Source organism: Pongo abelii, chromosome 20 (assembly GCF_028885655.2).
Source record: "Pongo abelii isolate AG06213 chromosome 20, NHGRI_mPonAbe1-v2.0_pri, whole genome shotgun sequence".
NCBI lineage: Eukaryota > Metazoa > Chordata > Mammalia > Primates > Hominidae > Pongo > Pongo abelii.
Genome location: NC_072005.2, coordinates 41832175 through 41845497, shown reverse-complemented (window position 1 = coordinate 41845497; position 13323 = coordinate 41832175). Strand labels below are relative to the sequence as shown.

Sequence of the window (13323 nt, the reverse complement as noted above, 5' to 3'; positions counted from 1 at the left end):
GCATGTCTTTCAGAGCCCGGCACCACTCAACTTGAGTATCTGGTGAGTTCTGTGGTCTACATGTCCATGTTTGTGACATTCTGGGAAGGGTGGCCCAGACTGTGATTTGCCATCTACTGCAGGCTATGGATGGTATTCAGAAGGGAGGGGAGATGCTGTGTGCGTGTTCTGAAGAGTTTCCCACTAAACAGACCAACCCTCTCTATAACTATTTGATTTTTACTTTATCTCCTCGTTGACTTCACAGTGTCAGTGCAGTTTGTGTAAACATCTCTACAGGGTGATGCATGCAGATAAATGTTTATGTGAACATATAAAGTCTGCATGTGTGGGTGAACACTCCACATCATGTCATTGTCTATCATTACATATCTATGGTGTCTGGCTCATTCATCTCATTTTCTGTCATTTTACCTACTTTTACCTGTAGTACAATGACTATTTAATAACTATTAAATGTTTCACTTCAACTACACCTCTATGGTATTTTTTCACCTCATATCGTACCTTCCTCCCTCACTGGACTTCAGTGTGGGACCTGCAGGTCTCAGGCCTTCTGGGAAGTCCCAGCTTTTCTTGAATGTTCTCTCTCTCTCTCTGGCCAGCTCAGGCTGGAACAGTGGGTTTTGGTGCCACCCTGTGGCTATAGGTGATAAGCCGGCTGTTCTTCACTGACCCGGTCTTACCTTGAACCCTGGAGTTCTCACATGCATGGATTTAAATACTGTGTCTTTCTAATGGCAGATTATGGCCATTTTCCTTATCTCCCTCCCAAGGGGCTGTTTCCTGTGTTTATTGACTCCCTGTTTAAAAAACATATATATATATATAGACAAATTAGGTTGTACCCCATAAATTGCATGTTTGAAAAATATTTCAAAGAATAGTTTTTCATTTTTTTCTTGCTGATTTTTATGTATCTTCTAAATTGTATATATTTATGGGGTATAAAATGATGTTGTGATTTTTCAATACAGTGTGGAATGAGAATCAAATTATCCTATCCGTTACCTCAAATCCTTGACCTTTTTTTGTGATGAGAATGCTGTTTATCACTTTCACTCACCAGCTCCTGCTGTCTTCCATGCTGGGGACAGGAAAGGCTCCACACTTGACTTTCCCTCCTGTTTTCTTATTCGCTGTCAACTCCTGAATGTACCCTCCAGGATTGCCTTCTATACCTTCTACATCTGCCTCAATGGTTGTGCACCCATCTTCCTCCCAGGGACTGTCCTTAGGGAGTGACTTTATGCACAGACTTCACATGCTCATCCTGCCTCCTTCATCCCCATAAGCCCCCATCTCAGACCCATCTGATTATTTCTTCCCTCTCTCATTTCCTGTTATGCTGTTGGTTTTCTAACCTGAAGGGTAACTTCTTACTCCTTAGTTTTTTGCCTTAATTTCTAAGTCATAGACTACTTTCAGGCTAAAAGTTTTCTTCCAGCCGTGGTGTTAGTCTGATTCTGTAACTCTTGGTGGGTAGTTTACTCTTTGGAAATTTTTTCTTTGTTTTTGAGACAGAGTCTCCCTCTATTGCCCAAGCTGGAGTACAGTGGTGCCATCTCGGCTCACTGCAACCTCTGCCTCCTGGACTCAAGCAATTCTCTTGCCTCAGCCTCCCAAGTAGCTGGGATTATGGGTGTGCCCCACCACACCCAGCTAATTTTTGTATTTTTAGTAGGGATGGGGTTTCACCATGTCAGCCAGGTTGGTCTCGAACTCCTGACCTCAAGTGATTAGCCCGCCTCTGCCTCCCAAATTACTGGGGTTACAGGCATGAGTCACCGCACCCCACCCCCTTGGCACTATATTTAAGTGATGATATTTTTGGACACTGAGGTAGCCTCATTCCACAGGTTTAGATCTGAAGCATTTTCACTATTGCTTCTTCCCATGTATTTCCTGGTTTGCAGGTCAGTTTCTTCTTTTAACTCATCATTGACACAGTGGTTTATGTGGCTTTTAATTTCAAAAAATATTTTTAAAATTTCTTTTTGCTGATTTTTATCTGTGTTAATTTTAACTAGACATGTTCCCTACATGGGCATCACTAGTTATTTTTTTTCACTCTGTTTATAATTTAGATGGATTTTCACGTCTCACTCCAGCTAAGAGTGTGGGAAATAGGACTCGTTAAAGCACAGATATCACAAGTGATTCAGATTCACGAGGGTAACCCAGATGAGGGTGTATCGTTGTACCTGGCCCATAGCACTCAGTAACTGTGCCCTTTATTTATTTGAGACGGAGTTTTGCTCTGTCCCCAAGGCTAGAGTGCAATGGCATGATCTCTGCTCACTACCACCTCCACCTCCTAGGTTTGAGTGATTCTCCTGCCTCAGCCTCTTGAGTAGCTGGGATTACAGGTACCCGCCATCACGCCTGGCTAATTTTTGTATTTTTAGTGGAGACGAGCTTTCACCATCTTGGTCAGGCTGGTCTTGAACCTCAAATGATCTGCCCGCCTTGGACTCCCAAAGTGCTAGGATTACAGGCATGAGCTACCATGCCCGGTCTGTCACCTTGATTTAAATGAATGCAGCTTTCTTAGTGTCTTGATGTTTGTGAATTTCTGTGGAGTTTGATATTGCTCCTTTTGCTGCTTGTTCTGTTTTTCCAGAGTCCCCTTATCACTTGACCCGCTGTCACATTATGTTTGATTTATTACAGATACCCCATCAGCCTGTGTGTCTCTTTACAGCCTTTGTACACATAGGGATTTGGATTTTCTCGAGATCCCACATCCTCACTGTCCCCTGTCCCCCCAACCCGCCCCCGCCAATACCTTTCTGAAGTTTTCTAGTCCCTCCTTTTCGTTTGTGCTCCTTAAAGCCCAGCCCCATGCCTGACTTTGGTTCCCACTGAGTTCTGTTACAAGCATTCAGCATTTGTGGATATTGAATCTTTGGCAAGGTTGTTTACCTGGGCTGGAACAGGGCTCTCAGCTGATCCTCCTTCCTAAACACCCACCCAATGGGAGAGGCTGATACTCAACATTCAAACCTTGTGTTTTACTTCTCCAAGCAAAGGGATGTTGGAAGACATTCTGGAAGGGGTGGGGTGTGAAGATTTAAAAATAATCCTGGAATATCTGCTTCATGATAGGTCTTGGAGGTGCCCTGTGGGTGTGGCTTTGGAGGGATGGTTACAAGGAGATTGTGGATATTAAGGAAGTCAGGAAAGGAAAAGATCACTCACAATTCAGCAATTCAGAGAAAGCTCCTAAGGGACTTTCTGGCTGCCTGATGCCCAGAGGCCAGGCCCTCACTTCGTATCAAGGCTCAGGATTGTGGATAGAGAATTTAAAGGGGTACCAGAAAAACTCAGTAATCAAGCTAAACAAACTTTTAACATAATATCTTTAAAATACAAATTAATGCATAAAGAAAACACCCATGTTGAACAAAACGGTTACAATTGTGCCTCCTCTTCAACACCACCCCACCCTCCAGAAGTTTCCTTCAAGCTGCACTTGTAAGATAAAAATAAAAACCTATAAGAGAAAAGATAAAAATGAGCTGGGCATGGGGGTTCACACCTGTAATCCCAGCACTTTGGAAGGCCGAGGCAGGTGGATCACTTGAGGTCAGGAGTTCGAGACCAGGCTGGGTAATGTGGCAAAACACCGTCTCTACTAAAAATACACACACACACACACACACACACACACAATTAGCTGGCCATGGCAGTGGGTGCCTGTAGTCCCAGCCACTTGGGAGGCTGAGGCAGGAGAATCACTTGAACCCAGGAGGTGGGGGTTGCAATGAGCCGAGATCGCACCATTGTACTACAGCCTGGGAGACAAAGCAAGACTCTCAGAAACAAAACAAAACAAAAAACACCTCGGGAATTTCTGGCTCAAGCCTCTGATCCTCACCACCACTATCACCAGGGGATCTTTTGCTGTTCGCCCATGTCCAGCCTGCATCCCCTAAAATCCTGGGGAAACGCGACCAGACTCCCCATCTCCATTTTAGGAGTTTGCCCCAAGCCAATCTTGTTCTCCCTGAAAACAGCCTTGGGGTTCCCCGTCCTGGTACACGCTCCTACTTTAGGGGACACAGGGCTGGTGTCACCCCCAAACTGGGAGTCCTGGGAGAACATTGCCTCTCCCTGAGCCACTTCTGCCCCAACCTGGCATCTGCTTGGAAAGGGCACCCCAGGGTGGAGACTTGAGTGATGAGCTCAGCTCACCTGCAGGCGAAGGTCAGTGCACACTGGCCACCCGGGACCACATTTTCCAGAATCCTTTGGCAGTCCTGCGATGCTCTCGTGGTCAGCAGATCTCACTGGGTCGCAGAGGAGAAACTTGTCCATGTCACTTGGGCATCTTAACAGGGGGCTCCTAAGCTTGGTTATATGTGCTGTGCAGATGACAAGGCACCCTGTGTGGGCAAAGCCAACTGCTTGCCCACCTCTCTAGCTCCAAAACTACAGTGCCCAGAGGCCTCTACAGTCATTTCCACCACCCACCCTACACTCCTCTTGTGTGTCTCGTTAATGACAGAAGCACTTCTGGTCGGTGGCCCCGGCTGGTTAGGCTGGTTGGCACCCAGGAAGGCACCCAAGTCTTCCCCACACCTCTGCACCTCATTACCTGACTGGCTTCAGGATCTGCAGCTGCATCCGCATTCCGTGAGTGCCTTATAGGCAGTCAGCATGCCCCTCTGTGTGTCCCTGTGTTACTCACGGGAACGCAGGCTGGGAGCTGTAGAGCTGTCTCGGATCTCGGGTGCTCTCCTGTGGGTGCCTCCAGGCCATTTTCCTTTCACTGGAGCCCACCGGGTTAGAGACAGACCCTCACTCTGTTGCTTGGGGACAAGGGCTTCACTCCCTGGCCCGAGCTGGGGCTGAGCTAGAGGGTGCGGGGTCATCCTGGGCCCCCTCTGGATGGGAATTGGCTGCCCTGGTGATTTCTGTGACATCCCTGACCCCAACAGTGGGGGTCTGGAGCGGACTGCGCTTCACCCCATGGGAAGGGGGTTTCCACCTGAGAGTCAAAAAAGAGGTGAGAATTACCTGTAATTCCATCTTGGCTGTCAACAGGATGGATCCCATTACCTTTTCTTGCCCTTGGAGGCTGCCTGGTTGGTAGTGGGAAAAGTTCATTCCTAGTCCTGGAAGAGTGGCTCATTCAAACAGGAGTCCTCCCTCAGCATTCCTTTCTGCTGCATCCATACCGCAGGCATTCATGAAGTAGTTAATTGTAAACACACATGGAACGGTTTAAATAAAAGCACAGATATGTGTGTGCTTAATTGTTCAGTGATGTGGATGAAGGGCAGGGACAGCAGAGATGCCTGTGATTTCAAGGGCTTGGGGAGGATTCCCAGAAGTAGGGCTATCTCAGCTGCCCCTGACCGGTTTGGTACCTTGGGGATTTGGGGGAAGGCATTGCAGTCGTAGGCGGAAGGAAGCATAGTCTGAGGCTGGGCTCTTGCTACAGCGTGGAAGGATTATGGTGGCCAAGGGCCTTCTTAAGGTTGATTTTTAAATATGCATAGATGAAGATACAGACTAGCTGTTCACACATAGAACTAGGAGAAGCTTGATATAGTCTGACCTGAATTTTACATTTGAGAGCATTTTCAGCTTCTGGCAATTCGGACATTTCACCCAAAATTCGAGATTCCTTGCTTCTCTGAAAATAAACATGCCCTAAATTTGAACTATTCTTTTTTTTTTTTTTTTGAGACAGAGTTTTGCTCTTGCTGCCCAGGCTGGAGTGCAGTGGCATGATCTCTCCTCACCGCAACCTCCGCCACCTGGGTTCAAGCGATTCTCCTGCCTCCGCCTCCCAAATAGCTGCGATTTGCAGGCATGCGCCACCACGCCCGGGTAATTTCCTTGTACTTTTTTTTAGTAGAGACAGAGTTTCACCATGTTGGTCAGGCTGGTGTCGATCCTCTGACCTCAGGTAATCCACCCGCCTCGGCCTCCCAAACTAGCGAGATTATAGGTGTGAGACACCTCACTTGGCCAGTCTGCACTGTTCCTTAGTGTCAGACAATTTGAGCCAAACAATGTCTTTTTCATTTGGACGTGACCTTCGGGGTCTAATTTTTATATATTTAGTACAGCCAAGTTTTCACCATGTTGGCCAGGCTGGTCTTGAACTCCTAACCTCATGTGATCCATCTGCCTCAGCCTCCCAAAGTGCTGAGATTACAGGCATGAGCCAGCGCTTGGCCTTGCCTGGTTAATTCTTTGTATTTCTGAGGAGATGGGGTTTCACCATGTTGGCCAGGATGGTCTTGGATCTCTTGACCTCGTGATCCGCCTCCCTCAAGCCTTCCAAAGAGCAGGGATTACAGGTGTGAGACACTCCGCCCGGCCTCAGTGTAACTCTTTATCAAAGTATTTATGTACGAAAAATTAATCAAAGCGCACAAGCATTTCAATACTTAGCTTGTTTCAGATGAACTCTTTGGCTAGACAACCGCCAGACACACATGAAATGTTTCATGTATGAAGGAACCACAACTGAAATAAACAAATTTGAAGGAACTAAGTAACAAATGATTTGCTGTTGTTTTTGGTATGTTACCTTAGGAATGTGATTAATCAGGTATGTCAAGGACGTTGGGAAGAATTTCCAGATACTATGATGTGCATGACAGATTTATCATACAAAATAAAGCAAGGCTACCTTAGGAAATTAGGTATCACTGCCAAGGACCTTTACAAGAGAGGATAAATTAAAATTACTATCAACTTTGTAACGATCAGATGGGCTGGCAGGCAAGTTGTGTCATTTTTTTCTCAGCATTTTTTCTTTTCCTTGATTCAGTAAAACAAACTTAAATGCCAGCTGTCTGCAGAACACTCACTAGACGATGTTTAATGATGTGGGAAACACAGCATGCACACTCACAGATACTTCGCATGTCCGATTCCAATCCTCTCAAAACCTGTGTTACCCTGTGGCTAGATTTCTCCACCACATGAAACAGAGACATGAATGAGAACCATCTTCTTTCAGGTCGCTCTGCACTGCTACTGCAGGTAGACAATGACCTCTCTGGTGAGGCTTTTATCCTTGGCTAAGGTGTGGTGCCCTTAATCCTAGAAAAGAGGCCTCTGAGGGTGTAGAGGTGATTTAAATCCTTAGGAGATTGACGCCGCTACCCACCTCAACCAGATGCTCACAAACTCAAACTGCAACCGTCGGAAAAACGACTGATAACTGGCCACACGACCCAGGCAGAGACATGGGGAGGGGCTGACAAGAAGAAAGGCTGACGTGCGAGAAAATGCCCTCCAGCTGACAGGGCAAACCTGATCCAACGCACACACAAACGGAGAGAGTGAGACAGTGAGAAAGCAGAGAGAAATGAGAGACACACGTACTCACACACAAACACAGACCGACGTACAACAGCGACAGGGTAACACCAAATCACAGACAGCCTCTGAAGCTACCAGGTTCTGCTCTCCACGACTACGATGCAACGGTGAGAGAACAGACACAGGCACACAGGTAGACCAGGGCCCGATATCACCATGGCACCACTTTTGGTGGGACTCACAGACACACCGTCCGAGCACGCCTGAGACTGGGATTCCGCGCTGCCTCCCAGGCGAGAGGACTCCACAAATTAAACCCCACCCCCACCCCGCCACCGGGTAGCTACCCCTGATGCCACCTCCCCTGCACCCAGCAAAACCCAGTCCCTTTGGCTCCCTGACACCCGTGGCAGCCAGAAGATTCAGTGCTACAAGGCTCTTTCCCCAGGAGGAGAGGAACCCGACGGCCCACAAGAACCAGAGAGGAAGTGCGGGTGGCATGCGACACCGCCTTTCCTAGAAGGCAACCGTCAAGAACCGTCGCCTTGCCTCCCGCTCTTCCGGGACCCACCACGCAGCCATCAGTTGGGCTACAGAGATCCAGAAAGCTTCCCTGTCCCAGACAGCTGTGGAAGCCCAGAGCTCCAGGATCACCACACCTGCCCAATCATGCCGAAAGAGGTTTGGAGAGGGAAACAATCATGACAGCGACCCCCAGGCAGTTTCTCCCAGATGGACTGGGAAGTCTTCTGGGTTGAAGACATTGAGCCAGACTGAGAAGCCCCTAGGCTTCTCAGAAACAAGGCAGGCAGGGCAAGAGGGAGGACAGAGCAGAGGCCAGAGCCCAGGCAGGATTGGCGGCAATGCCACCACCACGGCCATCCGGGGAGGAGTGCCAAACGGGTGACTTGGCCACGAAGGCCAGCGTTTGAGCCACAGAGATGCTTGCCCCATCCCGTTGCCGGCTTCCTTCTCCGTCCCTGTGTCGAGCTGTGGCTAGATTTCTCAATGAGGGCAAAGGGCGAGAGGAGTGAGAAGCGTCTTCTTCAACTGCTGTGGGCACCCTCCTGCGGGTGGACAATGAGCCCCTCTGAGGCCTTCGTCCTTGGCTGGGGTGTGGTCGTCTTGGTCCCAGCAAAGAGGCTGCTCAGGATGGGGAGGGGATGAAAACCCCTGCGGGTCCGACGCAGGTGCCCACGTTGCCCAGGCCTTCACAAACCCAAACTGGAACCGCCGGGAGAAAGACTGCCAACGGGCCACACGGCGCAGGCAGAGACCCGGGGAGAGGCTGACCACAAGAAAGGCTGACGTGCGAGAAACCACCCTCCGGCGCAAAGGGCACCTGTGTCCCAGCAAACACGCACGCACCTTCGGACAGAGATAGTAACAGAGAGCGACGGAAAGAGCGAGAAGGGAGAGAGAGAGAAATCAGAGAGAGATATAAGTGGGCACACAGAGACACACACACACAACCAAGCGCACACCGAAACGCACACAGACATACAGCAGGTAACACCCACTCCCGGGCAGCCCCTGAAGCCGCCGGGTTCTGCTCTCCGCGACTACGACCCACCGGTGAGAGAGCAGCCCAGGGGCACACGGGCAGACCTGTCCCCGACATCACAAGGGCACCACTTTTGGGGAGACTCACGGGCACACCGTCCGCTGGCGCCTGAGGCTGGGATCCCGCGCTGCCTCCCCGGCGCTCCGTCTGAGGTTTCTTCCTCCTGAGGCTTCTTCCTGCTGGTCGAGCCTCCGCGAATCCCGGCCTCCGGAGACCGTCCTGTTAACGCCCTGGCCAGGACTGGTCTCAGCCCCGACTCTGACGCACGATCACACAGGGCTCCTACTTCGCCCAGTCTCAGGGACCCACCCCCGGGCAACGGCGGTCATTGTGACCAAAGCGGCGGCTCGGGCCACGCGCATGCGCACTGGAGAGGCCGACTCGCCCCCTCGCTCCGAGGAGTCAGGCTGCGGACCCTTTAAAAAATGGCGGCGACGCGGCAGGCTGCGGGGACTGGGGCGGCGGGGGCGGCGATGGCGGCGCACCCCGAGGCGGCGGGTGGGAAGAGGACTGCCAGAGGGGCCTGCGGGAGACCCAGGGTCGGACCCGTAGGAGTCCTGTCGTCAGGACCTCCTTGATCGCTCTTCTGCTTCGGTTCCCGGTGGAGGAGGAACTTCAGGGTGCCGGCTGGGCTGTGCGGACTCCTCTTCGGATCCGACGATGGATCCCACCGGGTGATGGGGAATGGGGTTGCAATGCAGTGAGGCGGGAAGGGTCTCGCTGGGGCACCGAAAGATCCCCGGGGCCGCAAGGCGTGCTGTCGGCGGAAAATGAACTGACCCACGAGCCCACTGCCTCCCTCCTTCCCGGGTGGAGCAGTGGCCCGCCTTCATCTCCAAGACCCAGGGGGGGCTCCGGCATCCCGACACTGCTTCCCCCGACACGTGCAAAGACAGAGAGAGGCGAGTCCGAGATGGAGCCAGTGTGACCACACGTGGCACCGACGTCCCCCAAGAGCAGATGGAGCCAGCGGGTGTCTTTGAGGCCGTAGGGGGCGATGGCGAGACGGACAGTGATGTCCAGCCGTGCGCCCGGGGGGCCACGGGAGACCTCCGCCACAAAGCTGAAGAAAAGCCAAGCGCACCTGAAAGCCTGCGAGACAGGGCCTGCGCCCGAATCCAAGCCACATTCAGGGAGCCTGCCAGAGGGGCCGAGAGGTTTCCACAAACTACACCCCACCCCCACCCCGCCACCGGGTAGGTACCCCTGACGCCACCTCCCCTGCACCCAGCAAAACCCAGTCCCTTTGGCTCCCTGACATCCGTGGCAGCCAGAAGATTCAGTGCTACAAGGCTCTTTCCCCAGGAGGAGAGGAACCCGACGGCCCCCAAGAACCAGAGAGGAAGTGCGGGTGGCATGCGACACCGCCTTTCCTAGAAGGCAAACGTCAAGAACCGTCGCCTTGCCTCCCGCTCTTCCGGGACCCACCACGCAGCCATCAGTTGGGCCACAGAGATCCAGAAAGCTTCCCTGTCCCAGACAGCTGTGGAAGCCCAGAGCTCCAGGATCACCACACCTGCCCAATCGTGCCGAAAGAGGTTTGGAGAGGGAAACAATCATGACAGCGACCCCCAGGCAGTTTCTCCCAGATGGACTGGGAAGTCTTCTGGGTTGAAGACATTGAGCCGGACTGAGAAGCCCCTAGGCTTCTCAGAAACAAGGCAGGCAGGGCAAGAGGGAGGACAGAGCAGAGGCCAGAGCCCAGGCAGGATTGGCGGCAATGCCACCACCACGGCCATCCGGGGAGGAGTGCCAAACGGGTGACTTGGCCACGAAGGCCAGCGTTTGAGCCACAGAGATGCTTGCCCCATCCCGTTGCCGGCTTCCTTCTCCGTCCCTGTGTCGAGCTGTGGCTAGATTTCTCAATGAGGGCAAAGGGCGAGAGGAGTGAGAAGCGTCTTCTTCAACTGCTGTGGGCACCCTCCTGCGGGTGGACAACGAGCCCCTCTGAGGCCTTCGTCCTTGGCTGGGGTGTGGTCGTCTTGGTCCCAGCAAAGAGGCTGCTCAGGATGGGGAGGGGATGAAAACCCCTGCGGGTCCGACGCAGGTGCCCACGTTGCCCAGGCCTTCACAAACCCAAACTGGAACCGCCGGGAGAAAGACTGCCAACGGGCCACACGGCGCAGGCAGAGACCCGGGGAGAGGCTGACCACAAGAAAGGCTGACGTGCGAGAAACCACCCTCCGGCGCAAAGGGCACCTGTGTCCCAGCAAACACGCACGCACCTTCGGACAGAGATAGTAACAGAGAGCGACGGAAAGAGCGAGAAGGGAGAGAGAGAGAAATCAGAGAGAGATATAAGTGGGCACACAGAGACACACACACACAACCAAGCGCACACCGAAACGCACACAGACATACAGCAGGTAACACCCACTCCCGGGCAGCCCCTGAAGCCGCCGGGTTCTGCTCTCCGCGACTACGACCCACCGGTGAGAGAGCAGCCCAGGGGCACACGGGCAGACCTGTCCCCGACATCACAAGGGCACCACTTTTGGGGAGACTCACGGGCACACCGTCCGCTGGCGCCTGAGGCTGGGATCCCGCGCTGCCTCCCCGGCGCTCCGTCTGAGGTTTCTTCCTCCTGAGGCTTCTTCCTGCTGGTCGAGCCTCCGCGAATCCCGGCCTCCGGAGACCGTCCTGTTAACGCCCTGGCCAGGACTGGTCTCAGCCCCGACTCTGACGCACGATCACACAGGGCTCCTACTTCGCCCAGTCTCAGGGACCCACCCCCGGGCAACGGCGGTCATTGTGACCAAAGCGGCGGCTCGGGCCACGCGCATGCGCACTGGAGAGGCCGACTCGCCCCCTCGCTCCGAGGAGTCAGGCTGCGGACCCTTTAAAAAATGGCGGCGACGCGGCAGGCTGCGGGGACTGGGGCGGCGGGGGCGGCGATGGCGGCGCACCCCGAGGCGGCGGGTGGGAAGAGGACTGCCAGAGGGGCCTGCGGGAGACCCAGGGTCGGACCCGTAGGAGTCCTGTCGTCAGGACCTCCTTGATCGCTCTTCTGCTTCGGTTCCCGGTGGAGGAGGAACTTCAGGGTGCCGGCTGGGCTGTGCGGACTCCTCTTCGGATCCGACGATGGATCCCACCGGGTGATGGGGAATGGGGTTGCAATGCAGTGAGGCGGGAAGGGTCTCGCTGGGGCACCGAAAGATCCCCGGGGCCGCAAGGCGTGCTGTCGGCGGAAAATGAACTGACCCACGAGCCCACTGCCTCCCTCCTTCCCGGGTGGAGCAGTGGCCCGCCTTCATCTCCAAGACCCAGGGGGGGCTCCGGCATCCCGACACTGCTTCCCCCGACACGTGCAAAGACAGAGAGAGGCGAGTCCGAGATGGAGCCAGTGTGACCACACGTGGCACCGACGTCCCCCAAGAGCAGATGGAGCCAGCGGGTGTCTTTGAGGCCGTAGGGGGCGATGGCGAGACGGACAGTGATGTCCAGCCGTGCGCCCGGGGGGCCACGGGAGACCTCCGCCACAAAGCTGAAGAAAAGCCAAGCGCACCTGAAAGCCTGCGAGACAGGGCCTGCGCCCGAATCCAAGCCACATTCAGGGAGCCTGCCAGAGGGGCCGAGAGGTTTCCACAAACTACACCCCACCCCCACCCCGCCACCGGGTAGGTACCCCTGACGCCACCTCCCCTGCACCCAGCAAAACCCAGTCCCTTTGGCTCCCTGACATCCGTGGCAGCCAGAAGATTAAGTGCTACAAGGCTCTTTCCCCAGGAGGAGAGGAACCCGACGGCCCACAAGAACCAGAGAGGAAGTGCGGGTGGCATGCGACACCGCCTTTCCTAGAAGGCAACCGTCAAGAATCGTCGCCTTGCCTCCCGCTCTTCCGGGACCCACCACGCAGCCATCAGTTGGGCCACAGAGATCCAGAAAGCTTCCCTGTCCCAGACAGCTGTGGAAGCCCAGAGCTCCAGGATCACCACACCTGCCCAATCATGCCGAAAGAGGTTTGGAGAGGGAAACAATCATGACAGCGACCCCCAGGCAGTTTCTCCCAGATGGACTGGGAAGTCTTCTGGGTTGAAGACATTGAGCCAGACTGAGAAGCCCCTAGGCTTCTCAGAAACAAGGCAGGCAGGGCAAGAGGGAGGACAGAGCAGAGGCCAGAGCCCAGGCAGGATTGGCGGCAATGCCACCACCACGGCCATCCGGGGAGGAGTGCCAAACGGGTGACTTGGCCACGAAGGCCAGCGTTTGAGCCACAGAGATGCTTGCCCCATCCCGTTGCCGGCTTCCTTCTCCGTCCCTGTGTCGAGCTGTGGCTAGATTTCTCAATGAGGGCAAAGGGCGAGAGGAGTGAGAAGCGTCTTCTTCAACTGCTGTGGGCACCCTCCTGCGGGTGGACAATGAGCCCCTCTGAGGCCTTCGTCCTTGGCTGGGGTGTGGTCGTCTTGGTCCCAGCAAAGAGGCTGCTCAGGATGGGGAGGGGATGAAAACCCCTGCGGGTCCGACGCAGG

General features: G+C 53.9%; 1 long non-coding RNA gene across 4 annotated transcripts; it reads right to left on the bottom strand.

Moving 5' to 3' along the window:
- Window positions 1-833: 833 nt before the first annotated feature.
- LOC129051949 (uncharacterized) lies at window positions 834-9174 on the bottom strand. Of its 4 annotated transcripts, XR_010138602.1 has the most exons (4): window positions 8942-9174; window positions 5567-5644; window positions 4198-5168; window positions 834-3797 (listed from the first exon to the last, which is right to left on the bottom strand). It is a non-coding gene; the product is annotated as an uncharacterized LOC129051949 (long non-coding RNA). The 4 variants fall into 4 exon arrangements; XR_008516530.2 differs by lacking the exon at window positions 8942-9174 and having other exon boundaries at window positions 4198-4388; window positions 4601-8898; XR_010138601.1 differs by having other exon boundaries at window positions 835-3797; window positions 4198-5644; window positions 8942-9152.
- Between the last annotated feature and the right edge of the window lie 4149 nt (window positions 9175-13323).